Here is a 27732-nt window from a genome sequence, read left to right on the forward strand (position 1 = left end):
GGGAGAGAGCCAAAGCATAAGAGACTGTTGAGAACTGAGAACAAACTAAGGGTTGATGGGGGGTGGGAGGGAGGAGAGGGTGGGTGATGGGTACTGAGGAAGGCACCTTTTGGGATGAGCACTGGGTGTTGTATGGAAACCAATTTGACAATAAATTTCATATATAAAAAAAAAAAAAAAAAAAAGAAGAAAAGAAAAGAAAAATTAGTTCCTACATGTAACAAATCTGCTCCTACATATAACAAAAGGATGAAATGGTAGATACTCTTTTAAATGTCAGAAGTTTTTTTTTTTCCTCATTTTATTAACATACTCTACTCAAAAGAAAAAGTTTTAAGGAATAACAAGAAGAGAATTTCATTAGAATGATATCTTCATAATTACATACAGCAGAATTATCTCTAGCCCACTAGTAAGAGCCACAAGAAGACGACAGAATGTACCTACCATGTATGTATCATGACTAGCACATCATGACTTTTCCAAATTTCGCTTAAATTTTGCAAGTTTTTATTTATTTTTTATTTATTTTTTTTTTCAACGTTTATTTATTTTTGGGACAGAGAAAGACAGAGCATGAACGGGGGAGGGGCAGAGAGAGAGGGAGACACAGAATCGGAAACAGGCTCCAGGCTCTGAGCCATCAGCCCAGAGCCCGACGCGGGGCTCGAACTCACGGACCGCGAGATCGTGACCTGGCTGAAGTCGGAGGCTTAACCGACTGCGCCACCCAGGCGCCCCATATTTTGCAAGTTTTTAAATACTGCGTTATTTTCTTCAGGTTATTTCCTATCTTTTAAAGCAATTAAATAACAAAAATACACATATTCATATTTAAAGTAGTTGCTGGAGAAATTATAAATTAAATTCAAATGCACACGTAACATTGGACACTGTTGGGGCCCCATACCACACTCCCTAGGCCAGCTCTACCTTCAGTTGTAGCTGTAATGGACAGTTCTTGCATATACCGTATGCTTCCCTCCCCAAGTTCCCAGGGCATCTTACTCTAAAGGCACAGTCCTTAAGTGCAGCAGATACACATCTCTAGGAGCAAACTTCAGTCAGTGAGAGATAAGTGTCAGTGGATAGATGTCCCAGTCTCACATTCATTGGAGGGACAGCTCTGAGGTTTATTCTACATGGTTTCCCACAAGATTCCTAGCAAGATTGAACTCACTTGCCTAGAGTTATAACTAGTTCAAGAACCCACTTTTAACTCGCTTCCCCTCATCCTTGCTTTCCTCTCCACTGCATTCTCTCTTTACCTCAGCATTCTGGGAACACCACACAAATAAGTGATCTGTGCCTAAATCAAAATCTAAGAATTTGCTCTTGGGAGACCCAAACTATGACAAGAATCCTATTATACTAAAACTTTAATCTGATCATCTTTGTAATAAATTTTTGATAAGTTGAGTGGATAATTACATCAGTTGGTCGACACGCTAATAATCCTAATCTGTTTTTAATTTCATGACTTCTTTCTGTTATCATGAGAACTGTGCTGCTCATATGAAAATAATTGCATGTGTCTTAATATTTCTATTACCATACCTAACTCTTTTCATTATTAGAAAGAAAATAATCTTTTGTAACATCTACTCACACGTTCTATTGTAGAAAAGGGGGTAATATTAATGATACTGCAATAATTTTCAAATTTGAAAGAAAATGTATCTCAACAAAAGAATTACAGCTTCTTCACATTTGCATGGCCCTACCTCTCAATCAATACAGCTCACACAATACTTTGCTCAAGATTTATTCAACAAAATAGATATTTTTTGAAAAGTATTGTTCACTTTCTTTCCCTGTCAGAATGTCTGTTGACATACTAGTGAATTGTTTATAAAATGAACGCTGAATCTTCCTTTCAGCTGACAGGTCCCTGTGGTTTGCTGTTTATTAGTTTTGTTTGTTGTGATTCAAAATGCAGGATCTATTTTTCCCCAGTGTTGCTGTCTTTTTTTTTTTCTTTTCTTTTCTTAGTGAAGTAGAAGAAGATAAACAGAATGTTCTTATTTACAAGTAACTACTCAGATGTCTTTCAAACCCACTTTGAATTTCCATTAAGCTCTCCTTTCACGTATCAAATCTTAAAAATGTAAAAGAATCTAATGCAAAACTTGAGAATTTTTTTTTTAGCTCTTTGTGTCTGAGTTGTAAAATATAGAAATTTATTTCCAGGGTCAGAAAAGTCATGTCATTGAAATCTCTTTAAACTGTTGGCATTGAAATGTGAGCAAGACGAATGGTATACTCAAAGCAATTATTTTTAGAAAGAGGCAAATTTTTGTCATTCATCTCCTTACCCATCTATCCATTCATCAAATTTGTATTAAATACCTAATATGCCGGGCACTGAGCTGGGTGCCAGAAATAGCAGAAATGAATATCTCAGTCCCTGACTTGAATAAGTTCAATCGACCTGAGTAAACAAACATGTAAAAGATGATTGAATTTTAATGTGACAGGTGGTATAATAGAGGTATTTTCTGGAGGCTGAGGGAATGTGGGAGCATAGAGTAGAATTTAATTCTCTCAGAAAAACTTCACTGAGGTTATACTTTAGATGAGTCTTGAAGGATGAGTTAGGCAGACAAGAGAAGGTGGACATTTAAGGCACATGCAAAGACAGTAATAAATAACGATTTTCATATTGTATTTTGTTTAGATTTTCTTGGAGAATCCAAATTCTTTGTCCTCTGCAGTACAGAAGTGAATAGGAAATAATCCATGCTGGCCAAGAAGGCAAAGGTATGCCTTGAAGGAATTTGGATTTTATATCATAGGTAACTGGAATTCTAAATTTGACCATTTTAGCAATTTGTGTGTTTTAGGACCTGTGTTGGATCTTAAGTCACTGTGGAGAATGGACGATGGGAAGCATCATTGGAGGGGAGAGAAGATGTGAGAATAGTTAGGCTCCCGCTCATCTTCCCATTATCGCTGCTATAAATGTTACCACATGAGAAGGCTTCCCTGACTATCTCCCTGGTATAGTGACTGCCTCATAATATGATTTTAAGAATAGATAGATAGATAGATAGATAGATAGATAGATAGATAGATAGATAAAAAGAAATATGATAAGGGGTGCAAAAGGTAATAAAGATTTGAAAAGCGGCGATCAGAATGGAATGCAATAAGAAGACATTCAGAAAATATTTTCAATATAAAATCAAAATGATTTGGTGATAAATTTAGAGAAAGTTACGATCATTTTGATATTTTTTAAAGTGAAAGTTAAAAGTTTAAAAATGGGGGTGTGTGGGGAGGGAACTGAAAAGACCTTGGATCTACTAGTTGGGAAACTGGTTTGATGATACTGCTGTTAACTGACAGAAGTAGTAGATTCAGAGGTTGTTGTTGGATGCATTGTGCATGTTGTAGGGAGTAAATAGGGAGTGCCTTTGCATAGAGAAGACTATAAATAAGGTTAGTTTGTAACATGGCGAGTTTTAGATACCTTCCAAGATATTCAGGCAGACATATCCAGTAAAACAGCTGGCAATAAGATAGATAGATAGGTAGATAGAGAGATAGATAGGTAGATAGATAGATAGATAGATAGATAGATAGATAGATAGATGATAGATAGGGATAGATAGATGCATAGAGATAGAGATAAACACTTTAGGAAACAGATCTGAGCAGGGTATACAGGATAATAGCTATTAGTGTTTTCTAGTGATGAATCTGTTTCTAGATGAATCTGTTGTGGATAAGTTTTCCCCAAAAAAGATATAGAGTAAAAAGAATCAAAGGGCATAAGAAGATCTAACAATACAGGACAATAAAAAAACTAGGAAAAGAGCAAAAATTGGGAGTTCAAAAAAAAGTTCTATAGAAAATGTTGTCAAATGTGACAAATGTTAAAGAGATCAAGCAAGGTAAGAAAAACGTGCAATATACAGTTTCTAAATCCATATACTATTTTAGCTGTGGCAATTGATAAATTATGTAAAAATATTCATGTTTTCATTCATTCATTCAAGTGAAAACTAAAAATTCTAAAAGTTAATGACATTAAACACAAAATGTTTCCAATGCTACTATAGACATGGTAATAGGTCATAATAAAGTCATAGCTCCTGTAAGTTGAGACGATAATGTTTTGAATAGAGAAAATGAAATTCGAAGGGTGAATTGGCCACTGTTCATATACTTATATATCCCTTTTTTCTTAAACAGACGACCTTTAGTGTATATTTCTGGTCATTTTATTTAATGTACAAAGTCTCAGAATTATCCCCGAGCATATAGTGATAAATGACTTAGAACTTCAAAGAGAAGCAAGGTTCTTCTACTCTCAAAGGTAATAATCATCTAGCATTCTGTTAGCTAGAATTAATTTTTGTCTGACTAAGGAAGCAGAAATGTAGTGAATAACAAGGCCCTTTGCCTAGGATATATGTACTTATACATGTATGTATAAGACATAAAAACAAAATATTTATTAGAATATATTTTTATATATTAGAATTATATAATATGTATACTAAAAGATAATTATGTAAGCTGAAAGCTGCTTTTATATTTCAAATATATATTATATTCAGCAGTATTTCCTTTTAAAAAACTATATAAATAAAAAATGTTTATCTATAGAAAAGAAATATAGAACCCCAGTGAAATAATTTGTTAATAAAATATTATATTATGCATAGGCATTATAAAAATTGGAAATATTCTCTTGAAGGAAAATATTACCCCTGTTATAACATAAAAATAATATATAATGTTACATGCAACAACTATTTTAAGTATATTTATACAAAAACAAGTTTTACTGTTCTATCTTTATATTTGCATCACTTATGATACTGTAGGCCTCAATCAATACTTCATAATGACAGTGATCATACCAATAATATAAACCAAGTAACCCATACTGCTCTGTCTCTATCAGGATCTTACTATTACCTAAGAAAAAATAGTCATTAGTATTCATTAAGCACTTAACATGGAATGTATTCTATGCTAAATGTCAATCCTTTGTCATCTCAATTAGTAGTTTGAATGATTGTACTCTTGAGGTAACCGTGGTGAAGTGAAGTATTTGGTTAAAGTGACTAGTAAGTGGTAGAGCTGGTTTGAAACAAGTCTTTTTAAGTTTATGTTCTTCAACACTACACTGAAATCAGTAAACTCAAAAGATACTTAACCAATCCATCTCTCTTTAAAAAATGAGTCAATGCTTTCACTTCCAACTTAAGATGAAGGCTGGAAACATGTGTTTGCTTTTTATCCACCTTTCCAATTACTCTTGAAAGATTCTGAAGTACAAAATAAATAATTTCATGCCAGAAAAAAGAGTGAGAGGTGCATTACATTATAAAAGAGATTCCAACAAACTTTTCAAAGATGAAGTTGTATGTGAACAGACTGACAAAGGAAAAACTACAGGGGAAAAAACTATAGGCTAGAATATGCCATAAAAATACTGCTGACTCGGTGTGAAAACATTCACTTGAAAGTAACCTGGGGAGGATTTGGGCTTAAAGTCAACTGATGTAACAAAGCACCAAAGTGAGAAATAAGACTGAAAACAGGAGATTCATTAAAAATATTACATAAAATAAATTTACCAGTCAGCAACCTAACTTCCCTTCCAGAACCTCTCCACAGACAGCCAGACTTTACCCCAGTCATGACACCAGATAGTATACTTTAAAACTATTGAAATAATTCGTTTGAAGAAAGCGAAAGTGGGACTCTAAAGTAAGCTTCAGAGGCAGAAGACCACCGTGATTAAGTCTCTGTTGTTTTAATCCAGACATTCTAATTTGAATCCTAACATGGCCACTTACTAGTTTTGTAATCTTGAGACTATTGCCTAACTTGTCAGTTGCACAAGTTTCTTATCTGTAAAATGGGTACAATAAGAATATCTCAGAGCTATTGCAAGAATTCAATGAATATATACATATAGAAATAAAATATATTTTTAGACCAAGGCATAGACATAGATAGAGATACAGTGCTAAGAATGTTTCTGGCACAAATTAAACACTTTTTCCATCTTTCCTAGATCATTCCCACTGACTTACAAACATATAAATTCTCTCATCCTAATGAAACAAATTAAAACAAAAGCCTTTCTCAACCACACATCCCTCTAATTACAGATCTTTTTTCCAGTCCCCTTTAGAGCTAAACTCCACAAAATTGACAATACAGTAGTGGTATACATCCCGACCCTCACGGGATGCCTGAAGCCGCAGATAATACCGAGCTCTCTGTATATAGTTTTTTCCTATATGTAGATACCTATGATAAAGTTATTTATAAGTTAGGCACAGTAAGAGATTAACAAAAAACCAAAAATAAAATACCACAATTATTAACAACATGCTACGTGAATGTGGTCTCTCTCTCTCTCAACATATCTTAACCAACTGTACTCACCCTTCTTGTGATGATGTGACACGATAAAATGCCTGTGTGATCAGATGAAGTGAGGGGAATGATGTAGGGGTGGTGACGTAGATGTCGATGACTACTGACGTTCAGATAATCCGTCAGGAGTAGGAGCACCTGTTTCACCACTGCCTTTGACTTTGTGTAACTGAAGCTGTGGAAAGCAAAACCACGGCTAAGGACTGCGTTGTCTCTGACTCCCTTGTGCCTATTCCCTCTCCACCTGATTCCAAGCTAATTTTTGCCCCAACCTGTACTCTCAGAATAATGTCTGAAAAGTAACAGGTAAGGTAAAAATGACTTTTCATATTAAACAATCAATACTTTATTAAGCTGGTAAAGCAAAGAATAGAGATCTGATCATATTATCTAGTTAAGATCACTAACAGAACAACAATTTAAAAAGATTTCCTCTGGTGCTTGCTTCAGCAGCACACATACTAAAAACTGGAACCATGAAGGGAAGATTAGCATAGCTCCTGTACAAGGATGATGTGCAAATTTGTGAAGCATTCCCATTTTTTTAATTTAAAAATAAAAAAATTAAAAATTAAAATAGAATAAAAAGATTTCCTCTGACCCACGGACCAGGATTAGGACAGAAGAGGTTAGTGAACTTTGCTTTTCATCACAAACTTCCGACGTACTTAATTGGTACACATATGATTTGAGAAAGTAATTTAAATTTATAACAGCACAAGTCGTTCACTTTCTGCTATTTGTTAGCTACAGAAGCTTCATATTTCCACACAGGAACCTATGAGCTACCTTTCAAAAGAATGAGCTACCTTTCAAAAGACAGTCGCTGGTCTTTTTTATTTTTCAAAGTATAGACTTCAGGAATGCCTGGGTGGTTCAGTCAGTTAAGGGTGGGACGTTGGCTCAGGTCATGATCTCACAGTTTGTGGGTTTGTGGGTTCATGGGCTCGAGCCAGGCATCGGGCTGTCTGCTGTCAGCACAGACCCTGCTTCAGATCTTAAGAATCCTGTCTCCCTCTGTCTCTCTGCCCCTTCCCTATGTGCGCGTGCGTGTGTGTGCGTGCGTGTATGTGCGTGTGCGTGCACGTACGCGCGCACACTCTCTCTCAAAAATAAATATTTAAAAAATATAATAAAAATAAAAGTATAGGGGCGCCTGGGTGGCGCAGTCGGTTAAGCGTCCGACTTCAGCCAGGTCACGATCTCGCGGTCCGTGAGTTCGAGCCCCGCGTCGGGCTCTGGGCTGATGGCTCGGAGCCTGGAGCCTGTTTCCGATTCTGTGTCTCCCTCTCTCTCTGCCCCTCCCCCGTTCATGCTCTGTCTCTCTCTGTCCCAAAAATAAATAAACGTTGAAAAAAATAAATAAATAAATAAATAAGTATAGACTTCAATTATAATTGGATACTTTTATTCAGGGGAACACTTTTTGAATGTTTGGGGACCTGATTTTTGCATAAAGGTCCTGAACAAAGCAACAACCACAGCATTCCAAACTTATGCAATTCCCAGTGACATAATCAGTACATTTAAAAATCATTACATTAATGATATAAAAAACACACAAGAACTTTGCAATAACCATAATAACCAACATTAGCCAATGGACACCCTGTGGCAGGACATGGATCAGAAAATGACCAGAATGTGATATTGCACAGGCTGTCTGTTTTTTTGCAGCCAAACACACTGCAGGTAAAGGAGAGCAAGTGAGAGCCCCACCTGCCTGTCTCGGTCAGCTGAAGTACAGGAAAAGATTGATTAACTCACATGTATGACCCAGGAACAGAGAGTTCCTGTAGCCTGAATTAAACACATACATGCGTGGTTACTTACACACACACACACACACACACACACACACACACACCACATACCCTCCTACATATTTTTTATCTGAAATGATTTCATGTCTTTTCAAGTTGAGACAGAATCAAAAAGGATCCAACACAGGATCTATGTCAAAAACTTATAGTACATAGAAGGAAGAAACAAGAATAAAAAAGCAAATGAAGAAAATTTGCTATGGAGAAACTGAAAATTGAGACAAGGATTTTCCCGATCATATAAAAAAAATATATCTTTATTTTAAAAGAGCTCAAAGCAGTAGGAGCTCAGCAAAGAATGACAGAAAGATGATATATGAGCTGGAATGAAGAGTGAGCCTGTACACTACAGTTCGAATTGATCATGTCTAGATTTTTTTTTCAACTTCCATCCTCAACACAAAGAACTCTGGACAAGTCTCCTGCTCCATGGAACAGATTCCATAAAATGGCTTTCACTCCCTCATTTTACTTCCTGTAAAATATATAAGAAATAAAATCATAGTTCTCATTTTGTAATCATACCACAAAAGGTTTGAGCCAGCAATTTACACAAACCTGTATTTTTCTTGTCTGCAAAACTGCTGATGAGAACATTTTTACCTTGTCTAGACAGCCTTAGATGATATGATGATCAGCACTGGGTTATTTTAACCTTGACTCTAATTTGGAAGACTCTAATTTGGAATCCATGAGGAGTAAGATCAGTTTTCAGTGCCCATTCCAACCAATCATGTTACTTTTGAGTTTTGTAAAAATAATGTAGCAGTGTGTGCTCTTAGAGCAAGAGAGACAATAAACAAAGCTAGAGTTAGCTCACAATGTGACATTACTGTTTCTCTTGCCTGTTAGCTGGAGTGCTTACTTTGAGGTGGGGGGATGAGCCCCCAAGTTGTCCTAGACACCAAGAGAAAAAGCTTAAGACCCTGCTTCTGGACTTTATGGTCTAGAAGAGAGAAGACAATAAGCATTCACCCACTCACCTTTAGACAGCTGCCTCAGAACCTCCTTCCTGCAGGCAGTGCTGAGCTCGATGTGCAGTATTTTGAGATTTAAGTATCTGGTGTCAAGTATTTCTAAATCCTCCAGGAAATTGAAAACGGACTGCAGCGATTTACTTCTACTTTTCTGGGGGAAAGGTGCTAAAACCAAAACATGAATTTTGAAAAGAGAAGAGATCTTAAATGTAAACACATTAGCCTAAATATGTAAAGGAAAAGACTCCTAGATAAAACACCCATTTTAAGCATCTTTGGGGAAATTACCTTCTCTCCATAGCAATATCTCTATTATCTCCTCAAATTTCTAGAAAATAGTCACATGAAAATGTGATTCCTCGATGGCTTTTTGATGAAACAGTGGTGGCCCTAACCCAGAAATTCCTTACTCTCATGATGCCCTATCATCATCTGTCCCTATACTCACTCCTTTGGTCAGCAAAAAGTGGGCAGAAAGAATTACAAAACTAAGTGCAAAGTAGAGAAAATTGTTTATATATTTAATAATAGCAAAAAATGATATGAATCAAAACGATGAATTCTACTGGACAAAGTACAAGCACATGCTAATACCGATAAAAATACTAGGTTTTTTTTTTCTCCCACATTCTTTCTTACTTATGTTAAACAGCAAAATAATAATCATAGCAAATTTTAATGAAGGTGAGATATAAAGAAAAATATTTTCAAAAATAACGTAGACAGTGATATCTTAACAAAGTTTATTTTAAAAGAATAAAGATGGATCTGATAGATATTTGGCTAATGTAATATATTGCAATATGCACATTCCACAGTAGATTATCTAGATTTTGCTCTGGATTTATTCCATGAACATTCACAATAGACCAGATTGAGTGCCTATGCAATTTAGGTAGAAGAAAAATATAGATTAGAAGTAACAATTGACATAAGGTAATTTACACATGTGCATTTCATTATATTTTTGTACTGTGTGTTTCTGATATTTATATAAACTAAAACAAACAAAAAAACCCCACTCAGTTCTATCTAAAAAAGCATAGGCGAAGAGAAGGATAGCTCCCTGGGGGAAAGTGGAATATCACACAGATTACCATTCCTTAAGCTCAACAACTATTTATTTAGTTGTGATTTTTAAAAGTAGGATAAGAATCCATTAACTCCTGTTCCTTCTGGGAAAAAACATCTGATAACTACAGATAAGAAATGTTAATTTTCGTGCTCTAAGCATAAACCAGTGCAAAGATACAGGTCCTGTTTGGTTTTTAAATGCCATTTAAATGTGCCTTTGCATCTGAAATTTCTGCTTAAAATTTATCAACAATGTTGAATGATAAAATAGTAAGGAATAATTTATATTTCATGATCTAAGAAATAATGTCCCCAAAATGAAATTTTGCAACATTTTAGTACATGGAAATTTTGGGTATAGTATTTTGTTGGGAAAAAAATAAAAACAAAAACTGATTGGGAATTAAAGGTTTAAAAGACTCTATTTAGCTGGGGCCTCTGGGTAGCTCAGTCGGCTAAGTGTCCCACTCTTGGCTTCCGGTCATGATCTAATGGCTCGTAGGTTTGAGCCCCGCATCAGGCTCTGTGCTGACAGCTGGGAGCCTGGAGCCTGCTTCAGATTCTGTGTCTCCCTCTCTCTGCCCCTCCCCCACTTATGCAAGTGCTTTCTCTCTCTCTCTCTCCCTCTCTCTCTCTCTCTCTCTCAAAAATAAACATTAAAAAAAACTAAAATAAAAAGGCCTCTATTGAACAAATATTTTTATTTGATATTACATGAAATGTCTGTCTAATACTATATAACACAGCAGATTAAGGGTAGAAGTCAGATAAATTATTCATTTTTTTCTATTTCAAGTGTGGGAATACTGGGAGTTCTATATCTGGTAATACTGTATTCCATATGTTTCAATATTAAACACATATACACCAACATGACCTTTAGGCCATAATATGAAGTGAACCAAATTTATATTTCTCTTCCTAGTTGTTTAATGTATCTTCCCCCCTTCTTTTGGAAAATTTATTTCAGGAAAAGCCAAGAGTACCTGTATGAAATTATTATGTTACTTTTCCCAGAGGAATGCCCATTTTTTGTTATCTCTACTTAAAGAATAAAAATTAACTGAACTTGAGTAATCAGAGGTATCATGTATATAGTACAAAGGGCATGGGCTTTGGAGTAAGACAATGTATGTTTGCACCCCTTACTTAGCTATGCAAACTTAAGTAAGGTATTTAACTCCTCTGAACCACAATTTCCTATTATGTACCTAGATTATGATACCATTTCCTATTATGTACCTAGATTATGATACCATTCTTTTAGTATCACAGGCAAGATTAGCTGGGAAACAAAGCACTTAGCACAGAGCCTAGCACTCGGTGGGGGACAGCTGCCTAGCTATTTATAAGTGTATATGTGTGCATATATGTAATAAGAAAAATCAAAGGATTTTCTCTACCTTTCTTCTTCTCCCCCTTCCCCTCTTCCTCTCTCCCCCACCTCACTTCCTTCTTTTCTGCAACAGGTAAAGCTATATGAGCCATAAAAGAAAAGGTATTGTGTGAAAGTATCTCTTTTTTCCCTTCAACTATAGGACAGCTGTGGTTTTAAAAGCCATGGCCTTATGAACTAGCTCCCTGTATCCTCCAGGAAGGTAAACATATTTGTTTTGTTAACATCTGGTCTTTTTCAATGCCTCACCAAGTTCTGTTATGGGGCAGGGGGAGGGGGGAAAGAAAAATTGAGCTTTGGCTTAGATGGGGTTAAGAAGGGGATATTAAGAGGATACTAGATTTCAGACCCCAGGAATGATTGACTTTCCTAAAAGGAATTGCAGAGTATAATGGTTGGTCCGAAAATTTTGCAGTGAAAGATTCTGGGGGGAGGAAGACTTCTTTAAGGGACACTATTCAAATGCTTAGGACCCATAATGTTTCCAGAAAACTGATGCAGCTGGTCATTTCATGAATCATTTAAGTGAGAACACTTGGTAGCCACATAGAGCTATTTCTGCCAACTCAATTCGTGAATAGGAGTATTTCCCTGACTTTATACAGAAGCTTCTTCTGTCATCTGCCCATTAACCATAACGATGAATATGAGACTTCCCATTCTATATCATTCAGGTACTCAATGCAGACATCTCCCAGCAACTCTTGAGAATTTAAAATACCAACAAAGGTCACAAGACTCCCAACTAAATTCAGAGGAGAAACTCCTGAATCTACATTTTAAGATAGGATTGGGCACAATAGGACACTGGAGAGTGAACACCCTTTATGTATGTATGTATGTATGTATGTATGTATGTATGTATCGCGAGCACGAGCAGGGGAGGAGCAGAGAGAGAGGCAGAAAAAGAATCCCAGTGCAGGGCTGAACTCACAAACTATGAGACCATGACCTGAGCTGAAACCAAGAGTTAGATGCTCAACTGACTGAGCCATCCAGGCGTCCCAAACACCCATTTTTTTTTTTAAATTTTTTTAAACGTTATTTTTGAGACAGAGAGAGACAGAGCATGAATGGGGGAGGGTCAGAGAGAGAGGGAGACACAGAATCCGAAAGAGGCTCCAGGCTCTGAGCTGTCCGCACAGAGCCCGACGCGGGGCTCGAACTCACAGACCGCGAGATCATGACCCGAGCCGAAGTCGGACGCTCAACCGACTGAGCCACCCAGGCGCCCCCAAACACCCATTTTTAATACATACCTTATAATAGCTAACATCTATTTAGCTCCATGTGCCATGTACTGAGCTAATTAATTACATGCACTGATTGTAATTCTGTGGGGTAGGCACTACACTCTTCTGTATTTTACAGATGACAAAACAGAAGCCTAATTTGTTCAGTAAACTGCAAGTGCTTCTCTTGTGTCAGCAAATGACAGAGTCAAAACTCTATTCCAGGTGAGTCTGATCCCAATGCCCATGCATTTAACCACTATTAATGGATTAAAAGAGACTATTACTCCAGAAAGCCAAAAGTGGAAAAGGGACGAAGGTGGGGAAATGGAGAAGTGGGAAGTGGTGCTTACCTTTCCTGAACTCAAACCAGTTAGACAGTTGTTAACCAAGAAGTGAATTCTCTTGTATGATATAAATGAATGTAATTCTCTTGTTAAAAAAGCAGGACTGGACACATATACTTCTGGCAGGATTGGTGTGAGTGTATTTCCCAAATGCACTCTTTTCATTTAGTTGCTTGGTAGGCAATTCCTGCTTTAGCTGCTGTGTTCTCCAAACCACAGATGCACATATGTAGATCTCCATGAGTTTCTTGTGAAGTGCCTCTTCAGAGATTTGAGACAAGGAGATAATCCCCCACCGTAAAATGCACACACACACTCTTGACCCTGGGGAGTGGGAAGAACACAGAGCGTACCCACTTTGAAGAATCTACCTCCCACCACCCAGCTTCTCCGACTTGAATACCTTTATTTCTTTTGATGGGTGAGGGACAAAGTTTCCAATACCAGTTTCAAGCTATCTCCTTTGTAAGTCGTATGTCAGTAGTTTTCCTCAGTTCATTGTATACAGGGAATAGGTAGAATCTCTCCTCAGAGATCTGGCCAAACCTGAGATCATAACAGTTCTATGTTTACAACTATCCCAGAACAAAAAGAAACTTTAAACTCTTTTATTCAACAATAAATCCATCTTCTCATCTCTAAACCTTCATAAGCTTCACTTTTTCGTTGCTGGCTATACAACAGTAGATCTGTGATGAGGGTAATGACTTCCATTGTAAAGCTATGCAAATGAATTCCAAGTGTGCTGTCAAATGATGAAAGGAAAAATGATGATAATTTTATTCTACTTGTTCTAGAGTAAACATTGGTAAACTAATTACACGATACACCTCCACTGAATATCTATGAATGGAGCAAGAGTCTCTGATTACCGGTTTTGTCTTTATTTCTATTTGATAAATTACATTTAATTATAGTGTAATTAGATAACACCTTTAGCATTAAAAAAAATAAGCCATGTAATAAGGTATAATTTCTGAAAACAGCATAAATTCTAAAGATTGTAAATAAAGAGACCACATGATAACTGTGAATTCATCAGAACATTTTGGTTTATATATTTTTAAAAAATATTGCTTTGCATAATATGGAACTTTATTCAGTGTCAATTCTAGAATTCTTCATGAAAAAGCAACTGAAGAAACCAGTCTTACATGCAAATGCATTTTATTTTTTATTTATTTATTTATTTTTCAACGTTTATTAATTTTTGGGACAGAGAGAGACAGAGCATGAACGGGGGAGGGGCAGAGAGAGAGGGAGACACAGAATCGGAAACAGGCTCCAGGCTCTGAGCCATCAGCCCAGAGCCCGACGCGGGGCTGGAACTCACGGACCGCGAGATCGTGACCTGGCTGAAGTCGGACGCTTAACCGACTGCGCCACCCAGGCGCCCCGCAAATGCATTTTATAAGAGGTAAAATTTACCTAGCTAGAAATGAAGCCTTGAAAATTGAAAAAAATAACCCACCAAATTCTCCTCTAATTGACGCTACTAGTTAAATCAAGTAATTAACTAATTAATCACAATTAAACAGTGAATTTCAAAGCCTCTCCTAGTTGACATTTACCAGAAATTATTTACTTTTCTCTCTTCAGTCACCTCCCAACAACCACTGTTTTCCTGCATTTCACATCGAAATCAGCAGGGTGAGATATCTGGAAACCACTTTCAGCCGGGTCCTTTTGTCCAAGGATGTATTTCAATATGTCCTTGTGATGAAAATACAAGAAAATGACAGTGGCTGCTTTCATAACTCACTTCCCTATTCTGTTATGTAAATGCCAGCAGACATGGCTATTGGCAGTAACAGTAGTGAGTCCAAATCTGCTGACTACCAGATTAGAGACAAAGGGACAGAGGAGGGAAGGGCATTTTGGTACCTTTCATCCAACTACTCAAGTATACTATTCCTACCTGTTATCTATTTGGAAGAAAATATTTACCGCATGCCACAGTGACATTTGGGGGACAAAGATAAAACTTCCAGAATACATCAGAAATTATACCTTCTATAGCAAGTTTTGGCATGAAAGTTCTAACATTGTTCTTTTTGATCACTCTCTAGTTATAAATTCCTCTTTGCATGCAACTTATAAAAAGCATCTATACTATATTTTCTCCCTTCAATTTTATTCTAGGGTGATCAGAGTCTCTACTAAAAATGATATTTAAAATCGATTTACCACAGCCATCTGGAATACTGGCCTCATTAAGTGAAGATTCTGGATCATGGTCTCTATCTCCATTCCAACTCCCACGCTTGTCTTAGATGATTCCAAATCAATGTTGATGACCCAAACTACACACCAGTCTTTCATTACTACCTTGTGGCCTCCAAGATCACCAGTTTATCTCATCTAACATCTCCTTAGGCATACTCTGGACATTGCCACCTACAAAACTTCCCCAGCTTTGGAATACTAAATTCAGACATACCTTCCCTAAGTACATCTTCCTACCCTTCCATCTTGTTTCCTGAGCCATTTCTGCTCCATTGGTTTTCCTACCACATTGGGACCATTAATCCATCCACCCCTCTATTTATTTCTATTATAGCAGCTCCCCTTTTCACAATATTGTTCCTGCATAAAGAAAATGATGTCATGTGGCAGTAGTTCCTATTCAGACAAGACACTGAGGTAAGCATTTCTGGCTAGAGAAGTGGCCAAGGAAAAAGAGAAAATGAGAAGAATAAGGACAAAAAGTACACTTAACTGCCCTTTTCCCCCAACCAACTGGTGTTGGACTTCTTTATCAACAGGCCATCAGAGAAAAAAGAAATGAAGACAAGACACCTTTAGATGATGAGAAACATTCATAAAAAGAATTTTGAGCTTTGAACTAATGGAATATTTGCTCCTAGAGACTATGTTAAAATACAAGATTCGGTTATCTTTGTCAAAGTTGTGCTTCTACCCTCAGCGGAAATGGGAGGTCCACCTCAAATGAGTTCAGAACTAAAAAAATTCAGATACACTTTTGCACTTTAAGTCATCGTATGTAATTCCAATCTATGAATTAGTGTTCGTGGTCCATTAGGTTAGTCATTCTTTTGCTAATACATTGAATGCAATTTTCCTGTTGTCCTTTAGTTATATCTCTCACAACATCCTAATCCAGGATGCATCCAGCCAACCATCTATCTCCCCTGTGCAAGCTATGGGGCTAAGAGGAAAATTCACACATACAAGGAGATTAAAACCATTAAAAACTAAATTAGGACATCAATCCTGCTTAGAAATACTGCTAGTTTTCTCTTGTTGACTGTTTCGCCTCCTTACCATTTCTTTTTCTCCTGAGATTATCTCACTGTTTATCTATATATGTCGAAGAGAATGTGGAAGCCTTCAAAGATAACCAACTCAACTTTGCACTACCATACCCATAAGCCTACCTAAAATGTCTCCCTTCCTTTCTACTTTCTCTCTCATTATCATACATCTACTTTCTCTCTCAATATTATAGGAGATATGCAGAGGATGTGTCTGCTGGTTGACTCTCCAGCTGGATCCAGGAAATTCGAGGCTCATTACCTCCTCTCCTGATCTTGGAATGTACATTCTACATTCTGCCCACTGTTCTCACACTAGGAGCCATTTCAAGGATGCAGCATTAAGAGAACACTGTATTACTGAGACCATCTGGACTGTATACATGATTGAACCCCCTTAAGGCCTCTACATAAACTTTTAAGATCCTTGGTGGGCAGATGTAGAGATCTACTTATTTTGTAGTTACTCAAGACAAACCTTGTATGTAAATTCCCTTGCTTACTAAGACTGCCATCTACCAATCTGGAGTGGCCTGTCTCTTTCTTTGGTCTTCTTGCCCTAAGGTGTACAATGTCCAGATTTGAATTTCATCCAGGGAACTCCTGAGGTTGCAAACCAACAGGTATCTCCATTCCTTAAGAAAAGGAATACTTCCTTGATTTCAAACCTAGCTTCTCCTTCTCTTCATAGGCGATCCTCTTTAAGGAGTTTTCTATTTTTAATCGTCTTCAGGGCACCTGGGCGGCTCAGTCAATTAAGCATCCGACTTGGGCTCAGGTCACGAATTCGTGGTTCATGAGTTCAAACTCCGTTTTGGGCTCTGCACTAACAGCTCAGAGCCTGGAATCTGCTTCAGATTCTGTGTCTCCTCTCTCTCCATTCCCCTCTCTCTCAAAAATAAATAAAGATTTTAAAAAATAGTCTTCAGTACTTTTCTTTCTCTCTTGTATCTGCTTTAACCTAAAAATCTGTCACATCACACAATTGATTAACAGCTTCCCTGTGTTCTGCAACTTCAGAGACCAGGTCTAAGGCAACTAAGAAAAGTATCACCTATTTTGTTCCCTGTAGGAAAACCCTACATAACCATCCAAGGAAAACACTACAACTTGATGAGCATGGAAAGGAGAGGGAGGCCCAGTATATGTACATCTTGTACAATGACAGCCTCTTCTCTCTTCATCCTTCCACTCTCCATGCCTCCAACTCCTCCTCATTCTCCAACCACCACAAAACGTTCTTTGTGCTGTTAGAAGGCCCTCCTTACTTTACTGTCTTCTTCACTGTGTTACAGTTCTTCTCTTTTGCATATCCTAATGCAATGGAAAAGTAGCCTTCACAGTTGACAAACTTCCAGCCTCAGACTTAGAGGGCCAAGCTGTAATTTTAGGCTAGGCTTTTAACTACCCCAAAATGGGAACATTATCTTAAAACCATGTTAGATGGTGAATTTCACCTAATCATAGATCAAATACAATTTAAGTCACATGATTATAACCCTTACACATTCCACTATAGAGATCAACTTTCGTAAGGTCACCACCAACATTCATGCTATCTCAGTCCAGAAGGAACTTTTATTATTACTACCTTACTTGACTTCACAAAGGTTTTTGATATGGTTTATTACCCATTCTTATATACTCATCACTTTATAAGCAAACAAAACACTTCAATCCTGTGACCATAAGACCACATTCTCTCCTGATTTTCTCCTCTGTCTTAGGCTACTCTTTTCAGCCTCCTTTCTCAGTTCTTCCTCCTCACTTTGGTTACTAATATTTGATTTGCACAAGGCTCCAAACTAAATTTCATTTTCTTTTCACTCTATCTTCACTTACCGGATGCTCTCAGTCAGTCTATAGGCTTTAATTTTTACATATGTGTTAATTACTCCCAAATGTTTTATCTGTAGTCCAAGTAATTCTTCTGACCTCAGATCCATATAGAACGAAACATCTAAAGTTCATGATCAAACTCAAAATCAAACTCATTATCATCCAATATTTCTCCTCCAAAAAACCAGACTTCTCCATTATTCTTTTAGTTTATAGCACTAGCCTTTACCTCATTATTAACCCAGCAATCTGAGAGGTGCTGTTTCATAAAAACATGTGCATATAGGATAACATAAAATAGAATGTTTTTTACATTCAGAAAAATTTTAGAAAGCCAAATATAACATATAAATTGCTTAGCAAAGTGTCTGACATTGTAACTATTCTAAAATGTAATTACTACCACTATTGTCTTTCACCCACCATTCTCCCTCACTGCCTCTCCAAAACCAATCCATCACCAAATCCTCCAAATACAGATTCACTCATATCACCCTCCCACTCTGCCAATATATTCCAGCTTCACTATTCCTTCTCTCAAATATCCTGAACTCACCAAACACCTTTCCAATTCTGCATGGGCTTCTACACCCTCTGATTTCTCTGAAATCAGAACACAATTGTACACTGCCTCCCATGCCCTACTTTTTGTTAGCTACCTTCCACTTATTTTTTCAGTCCAAGTTTACAGTTTAAAGTTATATTCTATGGAAGCATTATCTGATACCTTCCAATCAGTAATTTCCAAACTGTAAATCATGGCCCACACTGTATTGTGAAATCAATTCAGTGTGTCTATAACCACTGTAATTTTAAACTGGTGGAATGTTTTGTCAGGGCATAAAGTGGGATGGGATGGAATATATAATGCATTGCTTGCAGTGAAGGTAAAGTACTATTTTTTTTTTAATTTTTTTCAACGTTTTTTATTTATGTAAAGTACTATTTTATAAATGTGTGTGTGTGTGTGTGTGTCTGTGTGTGTTTGATGAAAGTATGTTTTTCGTATGGTGAGTCACATCCAAACGTAAGTTTGAAAGCACAAATTGGTAAACCACTCTTCTAACATTAGTATGTTTTCATAATACCAGCATTTGTTTTTTTAGTAAATTTAGTTTCCTTTAGTAAAATGAACACATTCTAGCTGTTATGTGTATATCTGCAATGGAAGTATTTGTCTTACATAAGATTTAGGCAATAAAGTAAGCTAAGGTTTAACTTCCATTAAATAATGTGTCAAAACATAATCTCCATTAAATAATCAATTATCTTCTAAAGTTGAGCCTGCGTCACTGAGGGTTTCTTTTTTTCCACATCTGTCAGGAAGCTATAAAATGAGAAACATAATGATGGACCTTTGGCTACAGGTGCTACCACTGCTAATTTCAGGTTCAGCAACCATTATAAACATGGGCTTAGCAGGCAGACATACCTGTGTTCTAACACCTTCTCTCTTGGGTCCCAGTTTTAAAAGTTTTGCAGAAAAAAAGTCTCCTGACAAAAAGGTCTTACACAGCTCCTTGAAGTTTGTTTTTCCTCATCTTTCTGTTGGAGATAACACTCCCTACCTTACTGGCTTATAAATGTTAAATGGTATAACATACGTCTAGAATAGTGTCTGTCAAGTGGCAGGCGTTTGATAAATGTCCCATTCTTCTTCTCTATTCCTTTTCCTTTTCCAATCCCAGAGGCAATTCCTTTTCTATGTGCAATAAGCATCCTGAGACTCTTGTCTTGGTCTCCTAAGAAAGGCTTTTCTAACATACTTATTTTATAATGTTATTATATTATAATTGAAATTAATTTTAAGTACACTGCAAGTCAAACTAATAGTTTCATGAAGTGTTTCTTAATTTTTTCATCTTATTCATCTTTTCTTCTATTGTCTTATTCATAGCTGAGCAGGCCACCTGTTTGGACCAGACTCAGTAATTCCAGAATTCACATTCAAATATTCCAAGTCAAGTTTGGAAATCTTCTGTATAAGTGGGACTGTTTGCTATCTGATGTAGGTATGCTGTCAGTTTTTAGATTATGTCCATAGGCTGGGAGAAAATAAAGTGTGTCTCAAAAGGAAGATCCTATTAATGGCTCCACCAAAATATGCTTTATGAAATACTTGGAATGGATGTCATGATTCGATTGACCTAACAAAAATATACTATTTTACTCCACTTCAATCCAAGACTGAAGAGTCTATAACATTTCTTAGAATGTCCATGAAATTCTATAAAGATTATCTATTAAAGAAATGAAATGGGGGGGGGGGGATGCTGGGTGGCTCAGTTGGTTGAGCATCTGACTTCAACCCAGGTCATGATCTCATAGTTCATGGGTTCAAGCCCCATGAACTGTGAGATCCCATGAGCACTGGGCTTTGTGCTGACAGCTCAGAGCCTGGAGACTGCTTCAGATTCTGTCTCCCGCTCTCTGCCCCTCCCCAACTTGTGCTCCATCTCTCCCTCTCTGTCTGTCTCTCTGTCTCTCTCTCAAAAATAAATAAGACATTAAAATTTTTTTTAAATAAAAGAAATGAGATGGGAAAAAACAGGGATTTAACAACAATGGAAGTTGTAAGAAAAGAAGCATTTCCAATACTAATAAAAGTCTCATTATTATACAGATAACTGTGGTTAGCAATTTAGGGGAGGTGGGATGTTACAGTTTGATTCTCTTCTCTAACTCTGGAGCCATTGATTTCACATGTCCCTCGATGTGGCAGACAACTATAAGAAAGGAACAGAGGTGAATTAACCATACTACCCACCAAAATGTGCTCAGAAATTCATATTAAAGCATCAAGAATCTATACTAATTCTTTAAAGGTTTTTTTCTTGCTTTTTAAGTGAAACTCTTTTCATCCAGACATGTCTCTGTTTCTGGATGTCAAAAATAAAAAGGAAATTGAGCATAATAGTTTCAAGAGACATAACTTTGAAAGCAGCATCACCTTTTGAGCAATCTAGTCCTCAATTTGTAACAACTCTGATTTTCTAAATGTGCTTATTTCATAACATGTTGAAACATTTTTAAAACCTGGTAACAATATTTATCTGAGTATATTTTTTATTTTAGAATGTGTTAGGCAGACAGTTTGCTCTTGAACAAGGTTACATATTTTTAAAGCTGTTGCACAGAGAATACATAATAAACATAATCACAATTTTCTTTGTTAGACATAGTCATAAATAACTTGATGCTTCATAATTTAATTTAATTTTATTATTATTTTGTTATTTATCACCAGCAAATTCACGTGAGGTCTGAAGTCCTTTATACATGAAGAATATAAAGATATATTCCTTGGATGATTTTCCCAAGAAATAAAATAAATTCTGGCTGTTTTTTAAGCCTATAATAACTAGGCAGGTGTCTGCTGTGTGAACGGAATACAGAAATCACGATTATATAAACTTAAAATTTGGTTGAAATTAGAAAAAAATTATGCTATTTTTTAGTTGATTTGTTAAATCATTGTCACTATACAACTCCACCTGATTCATCTACCTTATGTATTTGATTTTAATTAAGTTCTCTAAGTTCTGTTAGCTAATAGTAAAAATCAGAGAGGCACTAGAATCATAATCTAGATAGAAATTTGACAAAATTCTCTTTTGTAAAAATGTCGAATTTAAATATATTTCTTCTGTTTTTTATCTCACCCCAACAACTGAAAATTCACTGGAAAAATCTCTTAATTTGTGAAAGATGGCATCGAATTATTAAAAAAACCCAAAATATTGGTTATGCTAAACTCTGAATTAAATTTTTCCAATGAAAAACTAAACTAATCAAAATTAATTTTTTTAATGATTTTTGCCACAACTCCTCATTTGGGGCGTAAAAACCAGATCTCTGAAATATATGCTTTAAAAAATATGTTTGAAAACAAATGATTAAATAATATATTTTTGTTTCCTGGACATCTAATAGATAATTTTGGTTGTTTCCTCTTGGGTCCATTTGCAATGAACCATCCTTAACCAAACCCAAAATTCTCACCTTGTATGTCAATTATTAAGAAGAAGAGTAAAAAGAGGGAGAGAGGAACTAACATCATTGGAATTTATAAGTAGGATATAAGCATTATACTCAATACTTTATATTTATTATATTTTATATCATATTATCATATTTATTATCATATTATATGTAACAAAATGAAAATTAATCGAGTAATATATAATACTAAATAGTAGTTTAAAATAGTCATTTGCAATGAATTAGACTTTCACCCTAGATTTTTAAAATGTGGTCTCTCAACATCATTTCCATCACTGGTGACATAATTGGTTTTGTACTAGAATCATGTAGTATAAGTTACTTTCATTTCTTGTCCTCAGTGGCTTTGAAATGTGTATATTTTAAATTAATTATATTTCAATTAATTTTGATTTGCAGCTTCTTTTCAATCATAATGAATTTAGAAAATTAATTAACAAGATGACAACATACAAAAACAGGATTAGGTGAAAGACCCACATCTGAAACCACATAAGAAATAAAATGTCAGCTGTCATTTTAATTTATTGTCCCTTATCACTTAACTATCAAAAGACATAGTTCTGGCATTTAGAAAAATGACAATGTGCATAATAAATGTCAAGACTTTATCCCCCCTCCAAAAACAACTTTATTTTAAAAAGCATAATGACAAAAATGCAGGTATCATGTAATTTGTTCTTCTTTTCACACTATAAGCTTTGCCTAGAAACATGCATCAGCCAAACCTGATATCTGTTGCCTAGCAACCATCTGACAATTGTATGACTTAGATGACCTGGATATATTTCTGACTGTTAACCCTTATACAACTGAGTTAATTAAACACTTAGAAACTCATAGTGTTCCTAGGTAAACAATATTGAAGTGGAATTTAATTTTAACCTTCAACAATTTAATTAGGCTGATTTTCTTATTGAAGGAATTAAAGAATTGGAATAAACATGGTAAAGAATTTTTAAATTAGCAATTATGAAGAAAACAGAATAATGGCTTGAATCTTCTCATCTAGTAGACGTAAGAATAAAAATACACTGCATAACTCTTGTAATTGAAATGAAGCCTCAGTTTCTACAATTATCATCCAATTTATATGCATGCTTATTTATTCAAAATTTCAATGTCAAAAAATCCTGAAAAATAAGATCACTGACATTAGCTCAGTTTTGTCAATGACAGACTTCTCCAGTGCTTAAACAAAAAATCATAAAGTTAAACAAAGAGATGTTAATCTGCCAAGCATTCAGGCAAACATATTAATCTCTAACATAAATATGGAACAATAAAATTAATGATTCCATCTGTTAAAAATAGTTATACTTCCAAAAATACACTTACTGGATTTATTATGTAAACATTCACAAATGAAGGATAAAAAAACAAAGAAGAGAGAGACTAAAAGTTTTTGCAAAACAGTGACATTTAAATAAGTACAATTTTGCCACTTCTTGAGGCTAAAAAAATAATCAAATGCTTTGCTGAACTCTCTGACAACACTGTAATCGTTAAAATGATTATTTCCACTAGGAGCCAAGTGTTCGAAGTTCTTCCAAAAAATTCAAAGTAATTATAAATAGAATAATTTTCATCACATTGGTCAAACTACTATTAAATTTTATGAGTTGAAGTCGGCAAAAAAAAAAAAAAATCTTTGTGTGTGTTTGTATATGTACAGTTACTAAGAACAAAACTAACTGGGTACTAATATATTTAAATTTTTTAATTATCAACATTTATCATTAAGAGTATATTCTATTATAAATAAATAAATTTATTATAAAAAATCAATTTACTGAACCCTGAGTGAAAAAGCAGACTCAGTTGTAAATGGGCCCATGTTGCAATCTTGAAGGACGATCTCTACTAATTGCACAGAAAAACTCTGATTCTCCCAGGATAAAATATAATACAGGTCAAGGGTGCCTGGGTGGCTCAGTCGGTTGAGCATCTGACTTCAGCTCCAATCATGATCTTGTGGGTTCATGAGTTCAGGCCCCACATTGGGGTTTGCTGCTCTCAATGCAGAGCCTGCTTCAGATCATTTGTCCCTCTCCGTTTCTCCCTGCTTGCACTCTCTCTCTCTCAAAACTAAACATTTTTTTAAAAATTTAAATATATATAATACAACTGGATTATATATTGTATATATTGTATCATTGTAAGTACTTACTTGAATATATAAAGTATCAGAGTTTTTTTTAATATGAAATTTATTGTCAAATTGGTTTCCATACAACTCCCAGTGCTCATCCCAACAGGTGCCCTCCTCAATACCCCTCAGCCACCCTCCCCTCCCTCCCACTCCCCGTCAACCCTCAGTCTGTTCTCAGTTTTTTTTCCATTTAGTTTCTCTTTTATTTTTTTTATTTTTTTTCAATATATGAAATTTATTGTCAAATTGGTTTCCATACAACACCGTCACTGCTCATCCCAAAAGGTGCCCTCCTCAATACCCATCACCCACCCTCCCCTCCCTCCCACCCCCCATCAACCCTCAGTTTGTTCTCAGTTTTTAACAGTCTCTTATGCTTTGGCTCTCTTCCACTCTGACCTCTTTTTTTTTTCCTTCCCCTCCCCCATGGGTTTCTGTTAAGTTTCTCAAGATCTACATAAGAGTGAAAACATATGGCATCTGTCTTTCTCTGTATGGCTTATTTCACTTAGCATCACACTCTCCACTTCCATCCACGTTGATACAAAGGCCATATTTCGTTCTTTCTCATTGCCATGTAGTACTCCATTGTGTATATAAACCACAATTTCTTTATCCATGCATCAGTTGATGGACATTTAGGCTCTTTCCACAATTTGGCTATTGTTGAGAGTGCTGCTATAAACATTGGGGTCCAAGTGCCCCTATGCATCAGTACTCCTGTATCCCTTGGGTAAATTCCTAGCAGTGCTATTGCTGGGTCATAGGGTAGGTCTATTTTTAATTTTCTGAGGAACCTCCACACTGTTTTCCAGAGTGGCTGCACCAGTTTGCATTCCCACCAACAGTGCAAGAGGGTTCCCGTTTCTCCACATCCTCTCCAGCATCTATAGTCTCCTGATTTGTTCATTTTGGCCACTCTGACTGGCGTGAGGTGATATCTGAGTGTGGTTTTGATTTGTATTTCCCTGATAAGGAGCGACGTTGAGCATCTTTGCATGTGCCTGTTGGCCATCCGGATGTCTTCTTTACAGAAGTGTCTATTCATGTTTTCTGCCCATTTCTTCACTGGGTTAGCAGTTTGATTATTAGCTACCCAGAGAGGCCTTCCTTGACCATTCCTGCAGCCATTATCACAGCCTTGTTTTGTGTCTCCTGAGACTTTATTGCTGTTAAGAAATCACACTGCTGAGAAAACCGCCAGAGGATTAGCAGAACGGAGTCGCCGGAGCCAAGCGCAGACCAGAGGCCCATGGAAGAGGGTAGGAAGGGCAGCGAGGTGGTGCGCGCTCCACGGACTGGCGGGAGGGAGCCGGGGCGGAGGGGCGGCTCGCCAGCCAAGCAGAGCCCCCGAGTCTGGCTTGCAAAAAGCGGAGGGGCCTGACGGACTGTGTTCCCACAGCAAGCGCGACTTAGCGTCTGGGAGGTCATAAGTTAACAGCTCTGCTCAGAAAGCGGGAAGGCTGGAGGACAAAGGGAAGGAGAGCTGCTGAGCCCCCGGACGACAGAGCTCAGTTTGGTGGGGAACAAAGGCGCTCGCCAGCGCCATCTCCCCCGCCCATCCCCCAGCCAAAATCCCAAAGAGAACCAGTTCCTGCCAGGGAACTTGCTCGCTCCGCGCAAACACCCAACTCTGAGCTTCTACGGAGCCAAACCTCCGGCAGCGGATCTGACTCCCTCCTGCTGCCACAGGGCCCCTCCTGAAGTGAATCACCTAAGGAGAAGCAAGCTAAGCCTGCCCCTCCAGCCCCTGTGCACCTTGCCTACCCACCCCAGCTAAGACGCCAGATCCCCAGCATCACAAGCCTGGCAGTGTGCAAGTAGCCCAGACAGGCCACCCCACCCCACAGTGAATCCCGCCCCTAGGAGAGGGGAAGAGAAGGCACACATCAGTCTGACTGTGGCCCCAGCGGTGGGCTGGGGGCAGACATCAGGTCTGACTGCGGCTCCGCCCACCAACTCCAGTTATACACCACAGCACAGGGGAAGTGCCCTGCAGGTCCTCACCACGCCAGGGACTATCCAAAATGACCAAGCGGAAGAATTCCCCTCAGAAGAATCTCCAGGAAATAACAACAGCTAATGAGCTGATCAAAAAGGATTTAAATAATATAACAGAAAGTGAATTTAGAATAATAGTCATAAAATTAATCGCTGGGCTTGAAAACAGTATAGCGGACAGCAGAGAATCTCTTGCTACAGAGATCAAGGGACTAAGGAACAGTCACGAGGAGCTGAAAAACGCTTTAAACGAAATGCATAACAAAATGGAAACCACCACGGCTTGGATTGAAGAGGCAGAGGAGAGAATAGGTGAACTAGAAGATAAAGTTATGGAAAAAGAGGAAGCTGAGAAAAAGAGAGATAAAAAAATCCAGGAGTATGAGGGGAAAATTAGAGAACTAAGTGATACACTAAAAAGAAATAATCTACGCATAATTGGTATCCCAGAGGAGGAAGAGAGAGGGAAAGGTGCTGAAGGGGTACTTGAAGAAATAATAGCTGAGAACTTCCCTGAACTGGGGAAGGAAAAAGGCATTGAAATCCAAGAGGCACAGAGAACTCCCTTCAGACGTAACTTGAATCGATCTTCTGCACAACATATCATAGTGGAACTGGCAAAATACAAGGATAAAGAGAAAATTCTGAAAGCAGCAAGGGGTAAACGTGCCCTCACATATAAAGGGAGACCTATAAGACTCGTGACTGATCTCTCTTTTGAAACTTGGCAGGCCAGAAAGAATTGGCACGAGATTTTCAGTGTGCTAGACAGAAAAAATATGCAGCCGAGAATCCTTTATCCAGCATGTCTGTCATTTAGAATAGAAGGAGAGATAAAGGTCTTCCCAAACAAACAAAAACTGAAGGAATTCGTCACCACTAAACCAGCCCTACAAGAGAACCTAAGGGGGACCCTGTGAGACAAAGTACCAGAGACATCACTAAAAGCATAACACATACAGACATCACAATGACTCTAAACCCATATCTTTCTATAATAACACTGAATGTAAATGGATTAAATGCGCCAAACAAAAGACATAGGGTATCAGAATGGATAAAAAGACAAGACCCATCTATTTGCTGTCTACAAGAGACTCATTTTAGACCTGAGGACACCTTTAGATTGAGAGTGAGGGGATGGAGAACTATTTATGCTACTGGAAGCCAAAAGAAAGCTGGAGTAGACATACTTATATCAGACAAACT

General features: G+C 37.0%; 2 long non-coding RNA genes and 1 other non-coding gene across 4 annotated transcripts in view; 2 read left to right on the forward strand and 1 right to left on the reverse strand.

The window, feature by feature from the left end:
• Positions 1-27732, reverse strand: part of LOC147572015 (uncharacterized) — a 546875-nt gene that overhangs the window by 297040 nt on the left and 222103 nt on the right. Inside the window, exons 4-6 of one of the 2 annotated variants that reach the window (XR_015247038.1) lie at positions 13658-13800; positions 9212-9370; positions 6415-6580 (exon numbers count right to left, since the gene is read on the reverse strand). This is a non-coding gene — a long non-coding RNA (uncharacterized LOC147572015). Of the gene's footprint in view, positions 1-6414; positions 6581-9211; positions 11491-11521; positions 13801-27732 lie in introns of both variants that reach the window. The other variant, XR_015247039.1, reaches the window with a different exon arrangement.
• LOC147572016 (uncharacterized) overlaps positions 1-27732 on the forward strand; it is a 463768-nt gene that overhangs the window by 84819 nt on the left and 351217 nt on the right. The window lies entirely within an intron of this gene.
• Positions 6843-6950, forward strand: LOC112859827 (U6 spliceosomal RNA). The gene has a single exon (XR_003223559.1). It is a non-coding gene; the product is annotated as a U6 spliceosomal RNA (small nuclear RNA).

This window comes from Puma concolor, chromosome F2 (assembly GCF_028749965.1).
Source record: "Puma concolor isolate L17-30 chromosome F2, mPumCon1.1.hap2, whole genome shotgun sequence".
In the NCBI taxonomy this organism is placed as follows: Eukaryota; Metazoa; Chordata; class Mammalia; order Carnivora; family Felidae; genus Puma; species Puma concolor.